Source organism: Ambystoma mexicanum, chromosome 1q (genome assembly GCF_040938575.1).
Source record: "Ambystoma mexicanum isolate Mex_15411 chromosome 1q, UKY_AmexF1_1, whole genome shotgun sequence".
NCBI lineage: Eukaryota > Metazoa > Chordata > Amphibia > Caudata > Ambystomatidae > Ambystoma > Ambystoma mexicanum.
In genome coordinates this window covers 1,530,927,547-1,530,952,943 of record NC_090922.1, presented here as the reverse complement: position 1 = coordinate 1,530,952,943, position 25,397 = coordinate 1,530,927,547, and positions in this window count along the sequence as shown.

Below are 25,397 nucleotides of genomic sequence, written 5' to 3'. Positions count from 1 at the left end.
TGGTCTAGGTCTACCGTGGTCTACCCCAGGTGTGACTCGCAGTCTGGTCTACCCCAGGTGTGACTCGCAGTCTGGTCTATCCCAGGTGTGACTCACAGCCTGGTCTACCCCAGGTGTGACTTGCAGCCTGGTCTACCCCAGGTGTGACTCACAGCCTGGTTTATCCCAGGTGTGACTCGCAGCCTTGTCTACCCCAGGAGTGACTCGCAGCCTGGTCTACCCCAGGTGTGACTCGCAGCCTGGTCTACCCCAGCTGAGACTCGCAGCTTGGTCTAGGTCTACCGTGGTCTACCCCAGGTGTGACTAGCAGCCTGGTCTACCCCAGGTGTGACTCATAGCCTGGTTTAGGTCTACCGTGGCCTACCCCAGGTGTGATTCGCAGTCTGGTCTATCCCAGGTGTGACTGACAGCCTGGTCTACCCCAGGTGTGACTCGCAGCCTGGTCTACTCCAGGTGTGACTCGCAGCCTGGTCTACTCCAGGTGTGACTCGCAGCCTGGTCCACCCCAGGAGTGACTCGCAGCCTGGTCTACCCCAGGTGTGACTCGCAGCTTGGTCTAGGTCTACTGTGGTCTACCCCAGGTGTGACTAGCAGCCTGGTCTACCCCAGGTGTGACTCATAGCCTGGTCTAGTTCTACCGTGGTCTACCCCAGGTGTGACTCGCAGTCTGGTCTATCCCAGGTGTGACTCACAGCCTGGTCTACCCCAGGTGTGACTTGCAGCCTGGTCTACCCCAGGTGTGACTCACAGCCTGGTCTACCCCAGGTGTGACTCGCAGCCTGGTCTACCCCAGGAGTGACTCGCAGCCTGGTCTACCCCAGGTGTGACTCGCAGCCTGGTCTACCCCAGCTGAGACTCGCAGCTTGGTCTAGGTCTACCGTGGTCTACCCCAGGTGTGACTAGCAGCCTGGTCTACCCCAGGTGTGACTCATAGCCTGGTCTAGGTCTACCGTGGTCTACCCCAGGTGTGATTCGCAGTCTGGTCTATCCCAGGTGTGACTGACAGCCTGGTCTACCCCAGGTGTGACTCGCAGCCTGGTCTAGGTCTACCGTGGTCTACCCCAGGTGTGACTCGCAGCCTGGTCTACCCCAGGTGTGACTCGCAGCCTGGTCTACCCCAGGTGTGACTTGGAGCCTGGTCTACCCCAGGTGTGACTCACAGTCTGGTCTACCCCAGGTGTGACTTGCAGCCTGGTCTAGGTCTACTGTGGTCTACCCCAGGTGTGACTCGCAGCATGGTCTACCCCAGGTGTGACTCGCAGCCTGGTCTACCCAAGGTGTGACTCACAGCTTGGTCTACCCTAGGTGTGACTCACAGCCTATGGATTGTTACGGCTGGACCGCTCCCTGCTGGCCATGGTTTGGGTAATCCCTCTCCAGTGATGCGCGGCAGCTTCCAGTCCTGAGGTAGCCCAAGAGCATCTCCAGGGGCTTGGTCAGCGTCTACTTTACTTCTATGTCCAAGGGGCCTGATCCTGTTTCTAAACCCGTCCCAGTTCCCTATTCCCACTCAGGCCTGGAGGCCTGTTTCTTCGTCTGATTTCTGGCCCTCAGGCGACAGACCTCTTTGATTCCCAACCACCTTGTTCCTACTCCCACTTCTACCAGAAAATAGGTAGACCGCTGTGTCCTATTATCGGACTGTCTCTGGCCCTGCGCCTCAAGGGGTCTCGACTGTCCTCTTGTCTTGTGCCCGGCTCCTTCAAAGTTCCTACAAGCAAGGACCTAACCTACTGGCCTGTTCACTGGCGTCCTTCCTCGTGATGCTTCATCCCTCTGTGTCTCTTGTCCTCCTCCTTGGCTGACTCCCCTCATCCTCTGGCATCCTTCCTGATGATGCTTCTTCCCCCTGTGTCTCTTTTTCTCCTCCTTGGTTGACTCCCCTCATCCTGTGGTTGCACTTCCTTTGGCCTCTTACCTACTGGCCTGTTCACTGGCGTCCTTCCTGGTGATGCTTCATCCCTCTCTTTCTCTTTTTCTCCTCCTTGGCTGACTCCCCTCATCCTCTGGCTGCAATTCCTTTGGCCTCTTACCTACTGGCCTGTTCACTGGCGTCCTTCCTGATGATGCGTCTTCCCTCTGTTTCTCTTTTTCTCCTCCTTGGCTGACTCCCCTCATCCTCTGGCGTCCTTCCTGATGATGCTTCTTCCCTCTGTTTCTCTCCTCCGTGGCTGACTCCCCTCATCCTCTCGCTGCACTTCCTTTGACTTCTTCTCCCCTCTCCAGTTCTCATTGCTATTTCCTCTGCCTCCCTCTTCTGTACCTGTCTTTCTTTCTTGCTCTTCTCCAGCCTTCTCTGTGCTCTCCACTCCTCCTTAAAGGTCCTCTCCTTCCATTCTCTTCAGACAGCCACCTCTCCAGGCCCCCATATTCTCTCTATGTCTGCCCAGGCTTTGTAAGGCCTCCTCCCACTCACCTGGGCTGGGTCTCTCTCTATGACTTGTGTGTGAGAATGGTAATGGTTTCTGGCTTGGGGTTGGCTACACGGTAACTCTTCAGGTGTTCATTCGATATTTTTTCGGCTGGCCCTTCCACTCCAGGGACTTGGCCCTTAATATGCTAGTCCACCATTTTACAGATCTCAAACGATTCCGGAAGCACCTGAAGACCTTCCTCTTTGCTTCTGCTTTCTCCCCTCCTCTCCCCTGCTGATCACCTGCCTGTTCCATGCACTGGTCACCTGGCTACCCTCTGAACTCGGGCCCAGGTCCCCTTCCCCACCAGCTGTACTCCTGCACTGCCTCCCGGGCAACCCCTGCACTTGGGGAATGTTTCTGTATCTCTACAGCCCCCAGAAGCTCTTGGCACTTGATGTCTGCACTTACCCCTGCACTTGCCACTAGCTGGCCGCACTTTTACCTACTGTTTTTATTTATTTTCTTTTTCTTTTACTGTTGATCCCATGTACTGCACTGTACCCTTCCCCCCACCCCCCCACACTTTCCCTTTCCCCCCTCCCCAGCACTTGCGCGATAGCGTAATTTTAATGGGGGACAGGGGTGTTTGTCCCCCCCCAACTTTCATGGCACACTATTTTGTCTCCATTCATTTGGCTGCGGCACCTTTTCTTAAGATGTCATGTCCCCCCAACATTTTCAACAAAGTTACTCCCTGGCCTAGTAGGATCGCTGTCTCGTCTTCCCTCTGTTCCCCGCTTCCTTGCCTCGTCACGCCTTGAAACACATGTGTATAGGCGCGTTATAAATGCCATATCATATCATATCACACATGTGGAGTTAGCCAATGGGAGATGTCGGGACTGGCGACTGCTCAGTGTCCTGTTGATGAGCCGCTGGGTCTGAAGTTGAGGAGCCATGCTGGGCACCCAGGCTGGTAAAATGTGGCTTCCTAGCCTGGATAGGGGCTGCAAAGACAAGCACTACCTCCTGTGGTACCTAGCAGAAGGGAATTCAGTCTGGCCCAGCGCCCTCAGTGCTGTGGGGGGGCGTGGAATCCCCCTCACATCACATAGAGGGCGGTGCAGCCCGGCTCCCTGAGTTGCCCCGAAATACACAAACACAAATGTCCTGGCTGGGAGCATGGTCAGAAGGGGAAAAGGAGACCCTGACAGGACCCCATAGTCCGCCTTGACTGGGGAAGAACAGTAGTGTCCCACTTGGACTATCTGTTCACCTTTGCCTCCTAAGCAGCAGAACCAACCAAGGAAAACCTCCTCGAGTAGCTATATGGTCCATCACAAACATATGCTTCTCGGTACAGAAGGGTGCGGATTAAAAAAGCAGGCTTTTATATAGCGCTTCAGGCCGGAGTCCAGCCTGTAAATGCAGGCCTGTGTATCACAGCTTTTAGTGTTGTCTTGCTTCCATGAGCTACCGTCTGGACTAATACTCCCAATTGCACCAATCGTGAGGCGGTGCAAAGCTTTTCACTAGCACAGTGGGGGTTTGTGTAATACTTTGCTTCATTTACCTGATGGTTCAAAAGCCGACTGAGTGCAGGTTTAGTTGTTGATAAATTCTGCAGAATTAATGCGAGCGATCAATGAGTGCAAGGGGTCGTAAAACACTACACGTAATCTGATTGGCTGCTGAGAGGTAATCAAAGACTCTGTTGCTAAAGTGAAATATAGTTATTTACATTTACTGGCCAAATGGCTTTGTTTTGTATGTTTGCTAATGGTCAAACCTAATAACACTTTTAGAAATGAAATGAATGAAAATGAGTTACTTTTCTGCTGCAAGCGACTCTAAAGGATTAAACGCGTAATTCTCGCCTCTGTGTCTTTAATAGAATCTAAACCTCCTCTCACGTTGGTGGAGGAAATGCGCGCTGGGATAATTAGACGCGCGTCCTGGGCAGACAGCGCACGGCTCACTGTCCCCAGGAAATGCTACATGTTGCAGAAATGAAGCTGATTATGCTGAGTGAGGAGCAATGATTGCGTTAGGACCCCAGAGCTGCGGTCCTTGGTGCCGTGACAGGCTGAGACATCCCTCTCCCCCACGCACACATCCAAAGCCCAGAGCAAAGCAGAGACCAGCCGCGCAGACATCTAATTGTGTATGCTTTTTATGCAATTAACCTTTCTCAGAACTTCCCACGCAAGTGCTAAAGTGCCATTATCTCTGGTGGGTCTTTATGAGGTCGCAGACCCTTATCTTGAGGACAGAGACCTTGTGCTGAGTTTATACACCACCATCATCGGACCACAGTCCTAACTTTACAGATCTTCATCCTAATTCACAGGCCACCAACCAAAGGTCTTAGGTCTCCTTCCTGAGGTCACAGCAATGCATTATATCCTCATCCCTGGAATGTACTGATTATTACCCTGAGGTCACCTTCTCTCCATCCTGAAGTCACAGCCCTCCACCATGAGGTCACTGGCTCTCTATCCTGAAGTCACAGCCCTCCACCATGAGGTCACTGGCTCTCTATCCTGAAGTCACAGCTCTCTACCCTGAGGTCACTGGCTCTCCATCCTGAAGTCACAGCCCTCAACACTGAGGTCACTGGCTCCCCATCCTGAAGTCACAGCCCTCTACGCTGAGGACACTGGCTCTCCATCCAGAAATCACAGTCCTCTACCCTCAGGTCACTGGCTCTACATCCTGAAGTCACAGCCCTCTACCCTCAGGCCAGCGGCTTTCCATCCTGAAGTTACAGCCCTCCAACATGAGGTCACAGGCTCTCCATCCTTAAGTCACAGTCCTCTACCCTGAGTCACCTGCTCCCCATCCTGAGTGACAGCCCTCCAATGTGAGGTTACTGGCTCTCCATTCTGAAGTCACATTCCTCTACCCTGAGATCACCTGCTCTCCATCCTGAAGTCACAGCCCTCTACCCCCAGGCCACTGGCTCTCCATCCTGAAGTCACAGCCCTCAACACTGAGGTCACTGGCTCTCCATCCTGAAGTCACAGCCCTCTACCCCCAGGCCACTGGCTCTCCATCCTGAAGTCACAGCCCTCAACACTGAGGTCACTGGCTCTCCATCCTGAAGTCACAGCTCTCTACCCTGAGGTCACTGGCTCTCCATCCTGAAATCACAGCCCTCTACGCTACAGTCACTGGATCTCCATCCTGAAGTCACACCCCTCTACTCTGAGGTTGCTGGCTCTCCACCCTGAAGTCACAGCCCTCTACCCTGAAGTCAGAGCCCACCACCATTAGGTCACCAGCTCTCCATCCTGAAGTCACAGCCCTCCACCATGAGGTCACTGTCTTCTTATCTTGAAGTCACAGCTCTCTAACCTGATGTCACTGGCTCTCTATCCTGAAGTTACAACCCTCAACCCTGAGATCACAGGCTCTGTATCCTGAAGTCAGAGCCATCCACCTTGAGGTCACTGACTCTCCATGCTGACGTCACAGCCCTCTACCCTGAGTTCACCTGCTCTCCATCCTGAAGTCACAGCCCTCTACCCTCAGGCCACTGTCAATCCATCCTGAAGTCACAGCCCTCTATCCTGAGTTCACTGGCTCCCCATGCTGAAGTCACGGCCCTCTACCCTCATGCCACTGGCCCTCCATCCTGAGGTCACAACACTCTACCCTGAGACCGCTGCCTTCTTATATTGAAGTCACAGCTCCCTACCCCGAGGTCACAGGCTCTCTATCCTGAAGTCACTGCTCTCTAACCTGATGTCACTGCTCTCTATCCTGAAGTCACAACCCTCTAACCTGAGGTCACTAGCTCTCTATCCTGAAGTCAGAGCCCTCCACCATGAGGTAACTGGCTCTCCATCCTGATGTCACAGCTCTCTAACCCTGAGGTCACTGTCTCTCTATCCTGAAGGCACATCCCCCTACCCTGAGGTCACTGTCTCTCTATCCTGAAGTCACATCCCCCTACCCTGAGGTCACTGGCTCTCTATCCTGAAGTCGCTGCTCTCTAAACTGATGTCACTGGCTCTCTATCCTGAAATCAGAGCCCTCCACCATGAGGTCACTGACTCTCCATCCTGAAGTCACAGCCTCCTACCCAGAGATTGCTGCTCTTTATCCTGAAGTCACAGTCCCCTAACCTCAGGCCACTGGCTCTCCACTCTGAAGTCACAGCCTTCTACCCTGAGGTCACTGGCTCTCCATCTTGATGTCAAAGCCCTCTACACTAAAGTCACTGTGTCTCCTTCCTGAAGTCACAGCCCTCCACCATGAAGTCACTAGCTCTCCATCCTGAAGTCACAGGCCTCTACCCACAGCCCTCTGGCTCTCCCTCCTGAAGTCAGAGCCCTCCAGCATGATGACACTGGCCTTCCATCCTGAAGTCACAGCACTCTAACCTGAGGCCGCTGTCTTCTTATCTTGAAGTCACAGCTCCCTACCCTGAAGTCACAGCCCCCTAACCCCAGGCCACTGGCTCTCCATCCTGAAGTCACAGCCCTCTACCCTGAGGTCACTGGCCCTCCAGCATGATGACACTGGCCCTCCATCCCGAAGTCACAACACTCTACCCTGAGGCCACTGTCTTCTTATCTTGAAGTCACAGCCCCCTACCCTGAGGTAACTGGCTCTCCATCCTGATGTCACAGCTCTCTACTCTGAGGTCACTGGCTCTCTATCCTGAAGTCACAGCCCCCTAACCTCAGGCCACTGGCTCTCCATCCTGAAGTCACAGCCCTCTACCCTGAGGTCACTGGCTCTCCAACATGTTTCCCCATATATGTTTGCATCACCTGTGACACCAGTTGCACCCATTGTCTGACACTACCTTTGGGGTACCGCTCTCTCACAAGCAATTCTTCCATAAATTCTATCACTCGAACAGTCGTTATGCTTTCCACAAACTCCACCTCGAACCACCAGAAATAAAATGGCAAATCTGTTCTCTTGACCCAGTATCGTCATAGACCCATAAAGTCTATTGCTACTTTCTCCCATAGACAGTCAGATATTTCAACCTTGCCCACTTCCTGATTCTGTGTTTTTAATGACTTGTCACTCATGCTACATGGAACACATGCTCCCACCTCCTCTTCCACCATTTTGCCCATGCCTGGCAACCAGAATGCTGCCTTCAATGTATGTTTGGTCAAACTCTTTCCCATGTGGCTATCATGTGCAAGCCCTGTCAAGTCCTTTCTGAAAAACAGTTTGAGGTATCAATCTTGCCCTCTTGCCACACCCAACTCGGCACTGCTCGACTCCCCCCATACATTTTAATATGGTGATGCCCATACCTCTTCCATTTTCCATCGTTGCTTAATGTAACCCATTGCTCTTCACTGTTAGGGAGAATTCTCTAAATTCTGCTAATTTCCCTTACCTTTTGAGACCCCCAGCAACTTTGCCGGATTTTTAGGATTTGATTTCTTTTACCTGGAAAGAGTGTGAGCCTTTTTTCCCACTCTTTCATGTATTTTGATGTGTGTTTTACTTTTGTGTTCTTTGGTTATGGATTTTTAACACAACTCCATAGGCATCATCTTTTTCTGTGTGTCACACAGCACCTTCAGTGCAGTGGCACAGGGGTGTCTTTCAGACTCCCCAAGGTTAAAATACCTTCTCTGGGACTGACTACTGTCTCCCAGAGCATGTAAAGTTAAATTGGCTTTACTGTTCTTTTTAAAATTACTGACCCAGCGCACACTATCTTCCTATAGAGTGCTGGAGGGGTTGCTTAGCTTCCCCTGAGTCAAAACACTCATGTAACAGTAAAATGTTACACTTTCCTGGCTGGTGGCAGTGGTTTAGATCAAACTACCATGATTTTTCCCGACCGCTAACACCGGTAGCTAAAAATCGGGTCAGCCATGTTTTTCAATATGGCACCCAAAACCTATCTGTAAAAACAGACTCCGGTCATCTTTTTTCGCCATTTCTTTTAGGAAAGGTCCTTCTTGTGTTTGTCTCTGCGCGCCAATCCAGGTTTGGTCCCTTTGTTCGTTGGCTTTTGGCGAGTTTCAGTGCTGAGGCCCTCCTCTTGCGCCTGAGTGTCGGGGGTGGACAGGATGTGAGGGAAGTACCCGAAACTCCCTGTGCTTAGTCTCCTTGGAGACTGAATGCACTCTGACGTGATTGGCTGGCTGGCTGTCCAGCAAGGACAGCCACCCTGCTGTGTGAGTGACAGCCAGGCTGGAATGAATGGGGGAAAACTGTTTAAAAGCAGGTCTCTGGGACTTGGAAAGCAGAGTCGACCACTGGAATGAAAGAACCGAAGACGAGCTGAATGAAGAGGACTGCTGCAACTCCTGGACGACTGGTGAAGCCCTGCTGCAGGTCCGAATTGCCTGAAACTCCATCGACAGAGAAGCCCTTCAAGGTTAACTTCTTCCTTTGAGTTTGGTGGGAACAACCGACTTGCAAGCCACCTGGACACCGTCCCCATCTGGTCAAATTTTCATCAGAGGGCTGTTGAAAACCGGATAGCCAGGGGGAAAGAAACCAGCTGATGGACTTTAAGGCACTTAAACCTTAAACCAACGTTTTGTTAAAGGTTTTGGCCTCATCCCTGCGCAGTGCAGGAACCTCCTGATGTCCTCTTTCTTGTCCCCACGACTGAAGCTCAGGAACAGCGACATCTGCTTGAACTGCCAGGAGAAAGTGCCTCAGCTACAGCTTTCTTCATTGACAAGGTACTGTGCAAACGCGGTCCGGAAATCTTTTCGGCCATCGAGAAAGTGTGTGAAACTTTCCTCAACTACGAAGGCTTGTCCTTCCCTTAACATTCGTCAAACTTTTCGCCTAGCCAAATTCTTCTAATCTCTGTGGCAAAGACTTAACCGTTATTTACCAGAACTGTGCTATCCAATACAAAAGACACTGAACCATTGACTTTGGCCCAGGCCTATTGAGAAGAATTGCTGGTTGTATTTAACTGAAGCCCTTTGCCTTGCCTATGAATGTATTTGGGCTGTCTATTCTTATAACCTTGTCTTTTTACTCCTTTAATAAGTATCTGAAGTGCCATTTTGCTCCCACTTCATTGAGCTAAACTTGTTCATTCACTTACCGGTTGGATTTTTGTTGTTTATTAGTGTGTGATTTTGAGCTGCTTATGCTAGTGTAATGTTTTCTAACTGACTGAGTAAATAAATGTATATTCTTTTACCAAGAAACCTTGAGTAAGTGTATATTTGAATCACTGTATTTGTTGGTCCTTTGTGTAACTTGTTCTACTGCTCACTTAAACTCTTGAGATACATCTGGCTGCTCAGCCATTGCGACCACTTTACTGTGTAGTACAGGCTTGTACCAAAGGTGAATTAGTGCTTACACTTGTAGTCCTAATTGCCTGTAGTGTTCCCAAAGGGTACTGCAGGTGATTCTGCCTAACAGTCATCTCTTGATCTGCCTCAACCCCCTCCGCCGTCACTGACCGGTTCATTATGTCTGATACCGTCGCCTCCACTTGTGCATTCATAAACATAAGAGTTGAGAATTTATATTCATCAAAAAATCTCTCCCTCCTGAAGCCACATAAAAGGGTTTGAACAAATCCTTCAAGTCCTCACATTGTAGTGTAGGTTCTCCTGGTGTCGTAGTGTAGGTTCTAAGTTTTGCATTTTCCTTAATTAACCGGCCATAGCGAGTTGGTCATCCACACTCTGTGTGTGTTCTGTTCCACAGAGATGGGTAACACTGTTGCTTCCTCTGCAGTCCAATAGTTCTGCCTATGTTCACTCTTGTGATTCTTCTCTTGCCACACTTCCACGCTGAAGAAGGTCTGCAATATTATGCTAATTCTTCTATGATAGGTTTTACCTGCTACGGATTCTGCCTGACTGCAAAATGTCTGCCGCACACACATCTGATAACTATTGATATTACATGTGTTTATTCTCTTCCATAGTGCACTCTAACTGAAGGTCAGTTCGTGTATTACATATTTGGACTCTCAAATAGTGTATTACTGTCTAAAAGAAGTGTATCTATTGGTTGCCTGTCTTAAATATAGGTGCCAGGTATGCTTATGGTATGCCTGGCCTTAAAATGGCCACTTCTCTTCTCCGAATATATAGTAGCATGGCCCTGCTGATTCCAAAATGGCAGCTGCTCCCATGCGCTACGTACAATCTGTACCCTATGCTCATCTTACTGTCGCTGTAATATGGCAGCCCCCCCCACCCTTCTTTGCTGCCACTCCTTCTCAACGGCACCTGGATTTTGTGGTACAGATCTACCCCCACCATCACTGTTTCCCCTCGCAGGCCTTGTGATTATATAATGGACTCTCCGCTCGTTACCGGGCGCCGCCTGCGATCTCTGCAGTGGTCTCCAAGCCCTTAGCTCAGAGGCGTAGACAGGGTAGTGCCTGAGCAGGCAAGGCCCAACCAAAATCTATAAATGCCCACTCAGCAGCACTACTTGGGTATTTACAGATGTTAATATCACTGCGGTGGGCCCAACTGCATTATCCTCAGGCCCTACGCCTCTGCCTTAGCTTGCTGGTACCACTCAGGCCCTCTGCTCGATATCCGGCAGTACGCTGCTTATCGCTGTGGCCTACTGCACTTTGGCTGCGTTCCGCTATGCCCCACCTCATCTCGGGCTCAGTTCCATCTTTGAGGAGGTCCTGCTGGTTGGGGTCACTCTAGTCTCCTCTCCTTTCGTCGCCTAGCGTGCAGACAACCAGCTGGTGATTCAGACATATATGATCCCAGCAGCGTCAATGAATCTGGCCATCAAGGTACTGCTTTCCAACTGTCACATGCGCGCGTGAATTAGAATGTCACCACACGCATAGCTGGATACTGCATTATGCATCGTGTGTGTGTGATAGATAGCAGCATTTGAGATCTGATTTGTTATAAGATTCCCTTTTTATAGTTAGACTTCGTCAGTTGTTGGCCTAGGTTATGACAGACTTACCTGGCACCAATAGAGAGATATTTGGGAATCAGCCTCGTTTCCGCTGCATCCCATTTCCTGTCTTTACTCAGCGAAGGGCGGGAAAGCCGGCGATGAAGCAGCTCCAATATACCACTGCTGTATGAAATGCTCCGCTCTACAAAGAGGAACCTGCCCCGTCTCAGACATCTCATTTACCAGTGTTTCTAATTAAAGTGCAGGAACAGCCCTTCAGGTGTCCCAGGGTTATTAAATAAGGGCAATCATTTGTCCTGGCTGACTAACTTAATGGGAGAGCTGCAAAAGTCATTTTGGGCTGTAATTCCATGAGTGCTGCCCAGGGGGCCCTGTGACTGGATGTGCTCAAGATATCGCGCGCGGATGCACGAGGCCCATGGGACTCTGCCACTGTGCGTGTCCTCCTGTGTGACCAACTGTCCGCCATCTTGAGAAGGCAGTATGATCCACTCTGTCCTGAAACTCTGCAGATCATTTTTCTGCGTCCTGAGCCAAGCCTTCTAAACGTTGCTCACGAGTTCCAAAATGGCGTCTGAAAATGCTTTCATTTCATCTGAAAGCTGCCTGTCATTGTCGCGCTGTTAAGGCGCCTTTGTCTGAATTAGAATGTATGGGTGTGGCTTCAATTCAATAGAAGTTGCTTTCCCACCATGCCAGTAAATAGTTGTTGTATTTACCGTAAGCCTGCATACTCTCTTGAATTACTCTCAATACCCCAACACTCTTCCTACACCTCGGAACTAGGGTGGCCAACTGTCCCGGATTTCGCGGGATTGTCCTGTAATTAGGGACTCTGTCCTGCAGTTTGCAGGGTGGCTGTGCGGGACGCAGGTTGTCCCGACTTGCGTCGGGACAACCTGCCTCCAGCACAGCCACTCTGCAAACTGAAGTGGCCATTTACGCAGCAAGGCGCGGCCGCCTGCTGCTTTCTTTCTCCGGCGGCTCTGCAGCCCTGGCTCCTTTTGAGCCTGCAGGTCGAGCTGTAACGCTCGACACCTGGCTTAATTCAAATGCTAATGCTTTGTTCCTGCGGTCGTGATGGTCAAAGAGTTGGTAACCCAATCTGGAACACTTCACTTTGGAGAAGCCATGTGCTGAGAGGTGCGTTTCAAAGGGTGAGGGGCGGGATTTTTCAGGACCTGTTCCAGGGGATCGCCATCTTGAACATGGAGCTGTCTCTAGGGGGCAAGAGCGAGGCCATTGCCATGGGCCACTTTCCTGGAAGATAATGGATGTTCTCGTTGTTGTTGTGTAGTGAAACCTCCTGTGCGTGTTGCCCCTTTAAGGGGATGTGTCCTTTCCCTTTTGCATTGCCCTTTTAAGATGGGAGCCCTGCAGTCACATGGATATAGTGCCCGGAACCTTGTGTATACTCTTTCCAAGAATACATTGCCGGCTCGATCGTTTGGTGTATATTAAACCGGACCATGGCAACCTGCTAGGTTCTGAAGGCGCATAGTGCCCAGCTCTCCTCTGAAGGGACACACTGGGCTCGGGGAGTGGGGGCCTAAGTGTGCTGGAAAGGAATGGACAAGTAAAAAAGAGCTGGCTGGAAATAAATAAAGGAACAGATGAAGGTGTAAGGTGGGTTCGACGGAATGCCCAAACAAAAAGGCGCTGCCGATCGTCTGGGATTGTAATGAAGTATTGGATATGCTATTGCCTGGTTTGAAGTGACAGTGTGAAATGTGTGATACTAACACTGCGGCCTTGTTATGCCACAGATGGAGAAATTGGTCAGGCCTCAGTTATTTAGACACGGTGGTAGGTAGCTCACCGGTTAGGAGGGGTGCGAGCGGTACCCGACTGCCCATGTTGTGTTCTTTCGCATCTAAGGGGAAGGGGGTGATGTGCACACTTTCTTTTTGCTAGGCAGAGAGGCAAGGGAAGCCTTTTCTGAAACTAGCAGCGTTAAAGGGTGTTGCATGTTAGCTCATTATGTGTGTATGCATGTGTGCAAGGAGTGCGTATATAATGTATGTGTGAATGAGTGTGTGTGAATGAGCGTATGATGTATGGGGAGCTGTGCGCGCATGTAAATTAGCGAGGGTATGGTGACTGGGATGTTTAAATGAGTGAGTGGATGTGTGTGTGTGTGTGTGTGTGTGTGTGTGTGTGTGTGTGTGTGTGTGTGTGGGTGCGTGCGTGCGTGCGTGCACGCGCGCTTAGGTGTAATAATGCTGGGCCGCTACCATTTGATACTTGCGCCCTACGCTAGACAATCCTTGGGGTAGAACAGAGGGGGTGGAGCTTCCAAGTTTACCCCACCCACTTTCTGAAGTGGCCCCTCTCTTCATCAGTGAGCATCCCCTCCGAAATGTAGGTTTTGTTGCGCCCCTGCCTGCATTGCACATGCTCCCTACATAGCCGCATCATTACGACACCAGTCACGATTGCATTGTTGTGTCACACTAATGGCAGTCAGAGCAGTGAAAATTATTATTTTCTCTACTTCACCCGGGTTCCCTGAGAACTGAGCAATGCAAAGGAAGCTGCATGAGTCGTCCCACGAGCTACGCCAACTTGCAACAGGCCTGTGACACGGGGGGCCCTGCGGCTGAGTGTGCCGCTGATGACAGCAAGCACTGGTAAGATGCCAAGGAGGCCTTTCAGGGTATGATGTGATATAATATGATGTATGATAAGTTGTTTATAACGCGCCTGTATACAAGTGTTTCTAGGCGCGACAAGACAAGGGAGAGAGATAGAGGGAGGACAAAGACAAACGATCGTACTAGGCCTAATGTCATTCAGATCGTGCAAGTGCAGGGGAGAGGGAGAAGAGAAGTGCCAGAGGGAGGGAGAGGGGAAAGTGCAGGCAGGGCAGCATTGCTCTGAGAAGTGCAGCAACGGGGAGCTGGCTCAGGGTAAGTGCAGGGGGGACTCTAGGCTGACAGATACATCCCCTAAGTGCGTGGTAAGCCCGGAGGCAGTGTAGATACTACTGGTTGTAGGGGAGCTTGGTATCCATTGAGGTTCTGAGGATGGCCGAGCAGCCAGTCGGTGCAGAGGAACAGGTGATCAGCAAAGGAGAGGAAGGGAGAAAGCAGAAGCGAACAGGAAAGTCTTGAGCTGCTTCCGGAACTTGAGTTGGACCTGCTCGAGTTTGAGAGAGGCAGGGAAGCCATTCTAGAGGTGGGGCGGGATTTATAGGTCGCCACCCCTTCCAGCGCTATGCTGTGACATCAGTCCAGTTACATCGTGTGGCATCAGAGTGGGATGGGCTGGTGCGTTTTTGCAGGGTTTTCTTGTGCGTTATTGGCACGACTGGAAGGGTAGCATAAAAGGTACTGCTCTGGTGAGCCAGCATCATCGCCCTATCGAGGTGCCATCGGGACTGCCGCCGCCGTACATGAGGGGACTGGCCTGTAGGGTATTTTGTGGAGATTTGGGGCCTGACGGTATTTTATTACCGCCGAAAAAAATAACTTAGCAACAATCACTCCTTGTATTCAGATTGGGCCATGTACAACAATAATACAGTGGACATGCATTATTTCAGCACCCAGACATGCATATTTGGTATGCGTGGTTGGTGGTATTTTGGTGAGCATAATTCCCTTGTTTTATTTGTGGCCCCAATGTCCAGAATCCCTTATCTTTGCTTAGATTTTTCGTGTTATCACTAGAGAGACCTCAGACCTACATTTCAGGAATACCACATTTTCAGTGTTAGTGTTAGTGTGCCACCATGGGCGATCTCACTGACTTATTTACGACAGAGAGCTATATGTGGTAATTTTGTGGTAATTTCCACTACCTTATATACGGTAGGGAACTATGTCCAGAGAGTCCCTCTTCCCGTTGGCTCATGTACCTCCAACGAGCTATGCTACAAACAGCACTCACAACTGTCCATACTGAATATGATCATGCACACATCTGTCTTAAAATGACAATTGCACTGTTTAAAAATCTCCCCACATCATCAGCACTGTATTGGTAAATATAAAACACACCACCCGTCTGCTTTTAAATATTTTTCTGTATTATAAAAGTTGCATTTAAACACGATCTCACTCTTTACAGAAATAAATAAAATAGCACAGTAATAGCATTGTCTGTGATACACTGAAAAGAGAGTGGCGGAGAAAAGAACTCAATTTGCAACATTAACATGTGATTAAGGCACAGGAATCTCCTTTCCTACACTGACTGAATATTCTCGTACACACTCAGCTCCCACACTTATGTAATTACCTTATCTGTTCAGCCCGAGTTTTCTTCAGCTGTTCTCTTTCTGAATGTGGCTCCCTTGAAGATTAACCCCAGTGAAAACGAGCGCCTTTCGTTCTCAAACCGGGGTCATTGCCTGGAACTCTCAGCTTTTTCAGCAGAAATGCTCCAACCAGGAAAAAAAACAGGTCCTTCTGCCAGCTCTGCCAAATCTCCACTGTCCTCCCTCTCTCTTCAAACTCCCCCCAGCAAAACCCTAATCACTGCCTCTAGCATGATACTTGCTATGACGCTGCTCCAATCAGAATCAATCATGCCATCTCCTCCCTCTCTACACAATGGCTCATTTTTATAGTAATACTTTGTAACCAACTGATTTCCTGTTCTTTCGAGCCCTTTTGCTTCCTGTAGTTATGTGGACAGAGCAGCAGAGAAAACGAAAAAAAAATGAATGTGCGTTTAAAAGTTCACTTTCAGAGTAGGCCTATTTCTGCAGGGGAGACACATTTTTATTAGTGGGTTATGTTAAATTCAGTTTTATTAGTCAGGTTATTTATGAGTAATGTTAGTTATTAATTTTCAAATGTGTCTCTTGCACCATAGGCATTTCAGGTGAAAAATAGTGTGCATTTTTGAATGTGCACGTGTGCTTTTAACTGTAAAAATAGATTTGCATCTTATATGTTAAAATCGTTTTTGACTGAATAGCCTGTCTTTCCTTGTTAATCTGGTAACACATATAGCAATGCACCGCACCCTTGTGGTGGTGCTGCATAAAAATATTGCTACCTGTGCAGTAGTGCTGTACTCTGTGCTGTAACACGCCAAATATCCTTACATACCCTCCTTTTGTTTTTAGAACTTGGCTACAATCCAAGCCAATTCCTAAAAACAACTTGTTCTTTCTTTTTTCTTTTAAAATGCATGTGTATTGGGATATCTTTCTCTTCCTGACGTAGCTAGTAAAATCAGTAAGATTTTCATTTTTACTGATAGCACAATCAACCATCCACCCATGATTAGCACCAGGACAGCAAAACCCACTATTGAGCGTTCCCCCCAGGTTCCCCAATTAAATCTTTCCACTTCTATTATCCCCAGATTACTAATTGTAATATTGTTTTTTCTCAAATTCATTTTTATAACATGTCTTTCTTTGTGATTCAATAAATATTCCACATCCGGGTCTATTGGAAAAGTATCCCTTTGAAAAAAATCGATATTTTCCACTTGGCTTTCCCAAACATCATTTGTTACATTAAACAATGTTAACCCCCCAATTGACACAATTGTATCCTTTGGAACCTGTAAATAAAAAACATTATATTTCACCTGTTTAACCACGTATGTTCCATGGTTTAAATGTACTAACGTCATGTTCTTTAAACAGGTGCTGACCAACCATTTACCTCTGACCATCTTAGCCTGTGCCATTTCTTCACTCCCCATATTGCTAATAATCACTTCACATCCCTCTGATATACTTGGGTCAGATTTCAAACCACAAATAGCATCTGTGGCATCAGGAACAAACGGTTTACCTGGACACATATAATTTTGTTCTTTAAATTGTACACATGTTTCCAGGCTTGGTATTAAATATACTTCAGGTTCCCATGACTGAAATGCCACCACTTCTGGAGTCTTAATCTTAATAAATTTGTCCTCTTGCCAAAATCCCATGTTGTGTACCCACTTCGTTTGATAAATAAGTTCAGGGGCTACATATGGGATGCATAGCAAAAATCCGACCTCTAGTCTTTCCAAGTCCACATATAACGGCATTGCATTACCCATTTCGAATGCAATTTTTACCTGTATTATATCAATTTCCCTCCTAGTCAATCTTTCTATCATTTGACGAATAATATCCTGCGAAACAAAATACAAGGGGATATGTCCTTGAATCAATTGTGAAACTGCAGTTTGAACTTCTCTCATATAATTCGTTAATAGTCTATCAACAGGACTCATTATGTTCAATATTTCATTTAAAGTTCTGTCATGCTTAAGTATTATTTTAGTCGCCCGTTGCATTACATCCGCTTGTTCATTTAGAATGATTGCAGTTTCATTTATGAATCTTACTTGTTCATCCAGTCCCCCTCTAATTCCATCTAATGTTTTTTGTATTATTTCTAGGTCAATACTCAGTTGTTGCGCTTTAGTACTCAGTGTTCCTACCGAAATAGAATTGGCTGTTGATATTGTGGTACCTATTATGGCTCCAACTATAGACATTACCATTGATATCGCGAGCATCACCGCACCTCTCTTTCCTCTCTTCTTCTTAATGTCTGCTGAATTCACGAATGTTTTTTCCAATTGCATTAATATATCTCTTATTGACTGCTTAGTGTCCTCTTTTCTTATTTCCAGCCACTCTTTAGTCTGTTCAATCTTAATTCCGGTATTGTTCAAGTGTTTTTCAATCAAAATCTCAGGATTCAATGGTATGTATATATTTTGGAAAATCATCCTTCTATCACTCATGATGAATCCTGGTGCCTCTTCCACCGCGATACCAGATGCTGGTCCAGGTTCAATGACAACCTGTGCTTCTGAATTCTTGAAGATCCCTCCAAATATCATCATCATTAACCATATCATCGGTATCATCTTCAATGCTGATCGCTTTGTAGCCTTGGTCTTCACCCCTCTTTGGGGCTTTCCCGGAATCCGTCCTCGTGGGCTCCAGGACTCCATCGTCTCTCCCGTGGGCTCTGATCCCGGAACCTCCGACCAAATAATGTTAATTTTCTAAATCAAATAGAAAATAAACAAATTAAGTACATAGCACAAAACTAACTTCACCCTTTTGCCAAAAATAAAACATGCTTGGTAAAAACATTTCGTTTTTTTTTTTTTTTTTCCTGAAATTAAACACAAGTTAAAAAGAAAACAAACACATATAAAACAGCATTCAATATTTAATACATTTTCTCTCTGCACACCAACCATGAGCTTCCATTATATATTTATTTATTTATTTATTTTATATTATATATTTTTAAATATATTACAGTGTTTATGTGCCATCATAACAATCAACTTTTTAACTTCTTTGTCACTGCCTCCTGATTGTACCTATTTATTTTCTCTTTTTGTGTTCAAGGGACTTTATCTGTCTCTACATGCTCAAGCTGCCTGATCTCATGTCTGGGATGGCATGGTTTGATTTGATTTACATGGACAAACTGCTCTATTGCTGTTTCACCTTCATTTTTCAAAATTTTATCAACTACAGGATAGACCTTATCTATAATTCGAAATGGCCCCTGCCAGGCTGCTAGAAATTTAGAATTTTTCTGTTTACTTTTTCCAAAATGAAACTTGTACACCTGATCCCCTACACTGTATTCCTTTACTGATGTCTTTTTGTCATAATAAGATTTTGCACTGTCAGCAGCTCTTTCCAGATTTCTCTGCACAAAAGCAAATGCATGTTGCAAATGCCTCCTCAGTTCATCAATATATTCATGAACTGTGGATGCACTCACAAGTGTCTGCTCCTGTGTTCTGTATAGTAGGTGTTGTGGTAACACCATTTTCCTACCTGTCAAGACCTCATGGGGGCTAACACCTGTTGCTTTGGCAGGAGTTGACCTGATTGCCATCAAAACCAACGGTAAACGTAAATCCCAGCTGGAACCTGCTTCTGCCACAAATTTCTTTAAAATATCCACAACAGACCTATTGCTTCTTTCAACTGTAACTGAAGACGCCGCCCGATATGCGATATGTAGTTTCCTTTTCACACCTAGTATTTGCCATACCTTACTCATTAGAGTACGTGTGAAATGACTTCCTCTGTCTGACTCAATTCTTTGTGGCAACCCAAACCTTGAGAACACATGGTTCACCAGCAATGTGGCTGCTGTTTGCGCACTACAATCTGGTGCAGGAATGCATTCAATCCACTTCGACATCAAACATACCACACTCAAAATATAACGGTGTCCCCTGCTCGACCTTTTTAAAGGACCTACATAGTCTATTTGCAAATCTGACCATGGGAGAGTTAGGCCTCTTTTCATCAATGGTGCTCTATGCATTGGTGAAGCAGGTTTAAATTGGGCACATACTAGACATCCTCTAGTATATAATTCCACATCTTGGGACATATGTGGCCAGTAAGCATAATCTTTTAGTATTTCCAATGTTTTTTGTGAACCTCTATGGCCTGCGGTTATGGCATCATGTGCATGGTGTAGCATTAGTCCTCTGAATGAAAGGGGTACTACCCACTGTATTTGTCCTGTTATGGACTCTCTAATCATGAGTCCATCCTGTAATCTAATTCGTGTTTTGTTCTTTAATAGCACCCTCAACTCTTCTTTTCCCATACAATCATTTTCTGTTATAGGATTTTGTTCGGGATCTATCAAATGATTATAATAGATTCCCAAAATTTGATCATTCTTTTGTGCCTCAATCAAATCTTGGTCTGGCGTGTCATGACTCCACTGCACCACCGGTTGATCTACCTCCTTTGGTGCTTTAGAACGTGTGACTGCATCAATTTGTATTTCACCCATTAAATAATCAATAGGTAGCAATTCTCCCATCACAGCCCCAATCTTAGCCAGGTGGTCTGCCTTATCATTTCCCTCCTTATCCTCTCCTGGTGTTTTTAAATGCCCACAAATTTTTCTCCAGTATATTGTTAACTTATTCTCTGACACCAATTTGTCTATGGCTTGTATCATTTTTCCATGCTTAAGTGGCTTTTTGTTATATGTAACCATGCCTCTTGCTTTCCAACCAGGCAAATACTCCACAAAGCTATTCCGTGCATAGTCAGAATCAGTCACCAGGACAATTTCACTGAACTTTTTATCAACTGCAGTAGCAATTGCTTTATAAATGGCTGCCAATTCCGCCACCTGACTGCTCCTATCTCCAATCCTCATCCCTATACTGGGGACACCTTCACATTTCAACCAGACATTTCCTATTCCTGCCACTAACTGTTTATTACTGTCATTTTCAATGTGAAAAGCACAACCATCCACATATACAGTTGGAAAATCCTTGCATGTTTTTTCATCAAAAGCTTTGTGTGGTGATTGTTCAAATTCCTGCAAACTAGTTTCTACTTCCATTTCATTTGGTATTTGTTCAGCTGCACAGTCATGTAAGTCAGATAACCCTTGAGCAATTGGGTTCTTTTTATTTTGTTCATATCTCACTTCTACGGGAAAACCTTGTAATGCCAGCGTCCATGAAGTGATTCTGGATTGCGCTAGATTACCTGATCTAATTCTTTTACTCTCTAAAAATTGCAAAGGTTGATGATTTGTTTCAATAATTACCTTTTCTCCCTGAACAATGGGGCGGAAATGTTGTAGCGCCCACACAGTGGTTAATAAGGCCTTTTCACATTCATTAAATTTCATTTCAACTTGGGAAAATGCCTTACTTGCATATGCAATGGTTTTGTGATTCAAATCTTGTTTTTGTGATAACTCTGCTGACATACAATGTTCATAAAAACCTATTTCTATAAAGAAATCCCTGTCCTTTATGGGGTATGCTAAACATGGTGCCTTTACAAGACATTCCTTTAATCTAGCCACTGCATCAGACTGCTCTTTTTCCCATTTCCAGGGAGTATTCAGTTTAAGCAGTTTAGTCAATGGTTGAGTGATTTCTGCATAATTTTCAATGAACTTTCTGTTATAGCCTGTCATCCCTAATAAACTTTTTACTCCTTTCACATTTTTAGGATCTTTTAATCTTTGTATGGCCTCTATTTTCTTCTTTTGTGGATTTAGCCCATGTTCAGTCACTTCATGCCCTAGAAAGTTCACTTGTTTCTTGCACCATTATTCTTTTTGCAAAGATACTTTGGCGCCTGCTTTCTGCAATTGGCCAAGTACATGTCTTATTTCATCAAAATGGCTTTTCAGGCTTTCATTTTTTATCAGGACATCGTCCACATAAACTATTGTTCCTCTTTCCGCTGCATCCGGCATGGCCTTTCTCAAAAATATGCCAAATTCACTCCCACTATTGATGTACCCGAACTGAACTCTAAGCCAGGCATATTGAGTCCTGTCAAATGTAAAGGAAAATAAATGTATCTCCTCTGCCAATGGCACGCACCAATATCCAGAGGTGAGATCTAATGTGGTAAATACATTTGAACCATGTACCGGAGCTAGGCCCTGATCAATGAATGGCAGTGGCCATCTAGATACTGGTAGTCTTTTATTTAACTCTCTCAAGTCTGCACACAGCCGCCATTGACCATTTGGCTTTAACACACCTAAAATAGGTGTATTGGATGTGCTATGAATGGGCCTGATGATTCCCCGCGATTCCAAATTTTTAATAATCTCTGCCAATGATTCTAAACATGCCAGCGGTAGTCTATACTGGCGCACAAAAACTGGGTTTCTGCTACACCCTTCTGGTAGTGTGGCCACATGTAAATCAGTTAAACCACAATCATAAACATCTTTTGCAAATACATCCTTAAACTCCATAAATATCTCCCTCAGATTGTCCCTCTCTTCATTGCTTTCACACGCATTCGCTAAGGAGATCTGTTCTTCTACCATTTTGGAAAATTCTGGAAAATCTTCTGGTAAGGGAATCTCGGCGCTTTCCTCTAACTGTGTGGCTGTGTCTTTTTGTAAAGCTGCCACTTTTAAATATTTTGGCATATCAGCTTCCACTTCAATGGGCTGATTTTCTGTTTCATTTTCATTTAAATTAAATATTATGCAATCCTCTTGATGGCAGCACACTGTCTCATTTGAATCATAAGGATACACAGAATGAATTTTAAATATTCCTTTGGGCTGAGAGTCCAGGTGTTCTGGTAACTCACCCTTGGCATCTACATACTTTTCAGGAATATTTCCAATCACCATGTTATTTAAATCTGCCGTATAATGTGATTTTTGTATGGCCATTCCTAATGGGGAGTTTTCCTCTAAATGAATATCCTGACAACCTTTATTATTTACCATAATTTTTACAGATCCTTCACCAATATCTACCACTGGAATGTATTCATAATCCAGGCCTTGCTGTTTTATGGATTCATTCAGGCATACAAATGCATCAGAGCCTTTCATCTGCTGTCCATTTTTGCATTTCAGTGTTATTGCAAACTGTTTTGTAAATGCAGGAATAATAGTATCTTTCCTCATTTGTAATTCGATTGCATAAGGAACCAGTTGTGCACAATGATAAGCCCTTCTTTTGTCTTCAAATTCAGGTGCTGGACCACCTAGGCGTGACCATATTTTTTGATTAAGGAAATCTAACACCATACACATTCTGTGCATGATGTCATTGCCCATGTAAAATTCATTTTGTGCTCCACTCACTATCCATACATTATGGTAAATTGTTTTCTGCCCAATGCTAATTTTAAGCATGCATCTGCCTGCAATTCGGTTTTCAAAGTCTGGACTGTCCAAGCCAGAAACATATTGGTTTTTAATCCTAAATCTCGGGATTTCTTCCCTTTCCATTATTTTTTGCAACAATTTCTCATTAATGAAACTCCTTTCATGTTCAAGCGCTAAAGTGGCTTTTATTGTTTTAAAATAGTCATTTATACCAACATGAACCCATGGTTGCTCATCTCCCATGTGTATTTCTGCCAGAGTGGTAATGTGTTTTTCTGAATCTGTTTTAGGAGCAATATTCTGTTTGTATGTTTTCTCTTTTAAATAAAAACGTAATGTGTGCTCATCTATGGCAGTCTGCCAATTTTTCCTTGGGTCCAAGTATATTTGTACAGGTAGTTTTTCATTGTCGCTCTGCATTTTGTCTTGACACATTAATATAACAGTGACACTAGGTATGCAGCTATTCTGGAGATATACCTCCACAGCATCATTTGTTTTGGCAACGGTGTGACATTCATTTATATTGCTGTTTTGTGATTTTAGTTTCTTAGGCCTCAATGGTTTTTTGGTTAAGGACCACAGCACTCCATTCACCCCATCTATTAGAGGAGACAATCTTTTCAGACAATCTGTCCCCATCAGAAATGGAATTTCACAAATAGATGTGATCAATACCTCTTGTTTCATTCTGTGCTTTCCTATTTTTATGTCAACCTCAGTTACACCTATGATGGGCACCTCCTCCCCATTAAAGTTATGCGCTGGACCTTGATTTTCCTTCACTGTGATCTGACTCTGTGGGGGTCTCCCTTCATTGATACTCTTTACCAACTCCTTGGACATAATTGTGGCCTGTGCGCCTGTGTCAATCATAGCAAAGGTGTGGCATTTTTCTTCTACAGTGATGGGTGCATAATATCTGTCCTCAACTTCCTCTAATACACATAAGAAATGTGAATTCTTACTGATTTCAGGGCTCACCTTTCTCAGGTCTTTTTCACTTTTGGCTAAACACATTGGTAAATGGAAAGACATTTTTCCCTCCTTTTTACCTATTTCTGCGCGAGAGATTTTATTCATTTCTCCATGATCATAGGTTTTTTGGAGTGTGGCCACTGTTCGCCCATCCATCTGGGTAACATCAGAGACCACATTACAATCCTCCAACTAAACATGTGTAACAACATCATTCAGCAATTTGTCATTTTTTAATTCTGTGCATTTGTGATCATTTAGTGTGATACCAGCCCTTTCAGCCTCTTCAAAAATATGTGGCTCAAAGAATTCTTCAGGTGATTGACTTGTACCCTCCTTGTGAGTATTTCCTTTTTCTGTCTGTGTTTGGTCATTGTTTTGCTTGCCCAGGGAAGGAGCTATAGCATCCCCACTTACTCCCTGTTCACTGGTATTCCCCATGCATGAGTCATTTTTCTTAAATCTGTCCCTTTGTTCTTTTGAAATTCCTAATGTTTCTTTTTCATTTGTGCAAATCTTTACTGTTTTATTTAGCTCCAGGTTAAACCGTACCTCTTTTTTAGAAGTATTTGCACTTTCTGTCACAAGTTCATTTACTGGCACTTTCATTTTTAATCCATTAGGCATCTCAGAGTCGTTATGCAAAATTATATCAGAGCAATCTGTCATTTTGGCACTGCAGTTATCATGAGTCACTTTTCGGAAGCCCCCCAGTCATTGCTATGGCCATCAGCCCCCTCTTTGGAAGGTTGTTTTTGCGCTGTACAGAGCTTTCCTATTTGCGCAGCTAACATTTTCACTTGGGCCTCAAGGCACTGGAACCTTTCCATCTCTCTAGGATCCTCTTTCTGTGGCCTAGGTAGATATTGGTTGTTTTCCCCCTGATTGGATCTATTCTGATACCTCACAGGTGATTGATGTCGGTTGGGATGGTTTCTCTTGATTCATTTGTGGAGGGGAGCGGGTTGCACCCATCCTTTGATTATAGTCCCCTGGTGGGGAATCATTGTACTGGCGTGGATTGTAGTTCACGTTTTGCCTCATGTCCTGTCTCTCAGATTGTGGGTACTGGCCCCTAGGTTGATTTCCATTATCAGTAAATCGATCCACATATCGGGGGTTATCCTGATTACCATATATCATGGTGTTGGGATCAAACCTACTCTGTGTCCCCAATGACTGGTAGGGACCATCATTTCTTTGATCTTGATTTTGTCTCTGGTTATTGTTCATACCTGCCATATCAGGCCGGTATCCTACCCGGGGTCTGTCCCCTAAAAACCTAGGGCTGATATAGCTCTCTCTATTACTAGGATCATGTGATTGGAACATTGGTACAGGAAATGACGATCAAAATGATGATCTTTGTTGATTACCCCTTTGTTCAGGTGTCACATTATTTTTACCTTGGCTTTGAGCAGACTCAAGGGACATTTTGGCTGACCTGATTTCCATTACTGTGGCTGAGGGTTCTTTAGATTTAGGTCTAGTATCTTTCATTTTATCACTTTCTCTACCCTGACAATAGAGTACCTCATATAGTTTTGTGCTTTGATGTACAATCCATTCAAGGGACTTGTCACGGTCAAATTCACGGACCAATTGG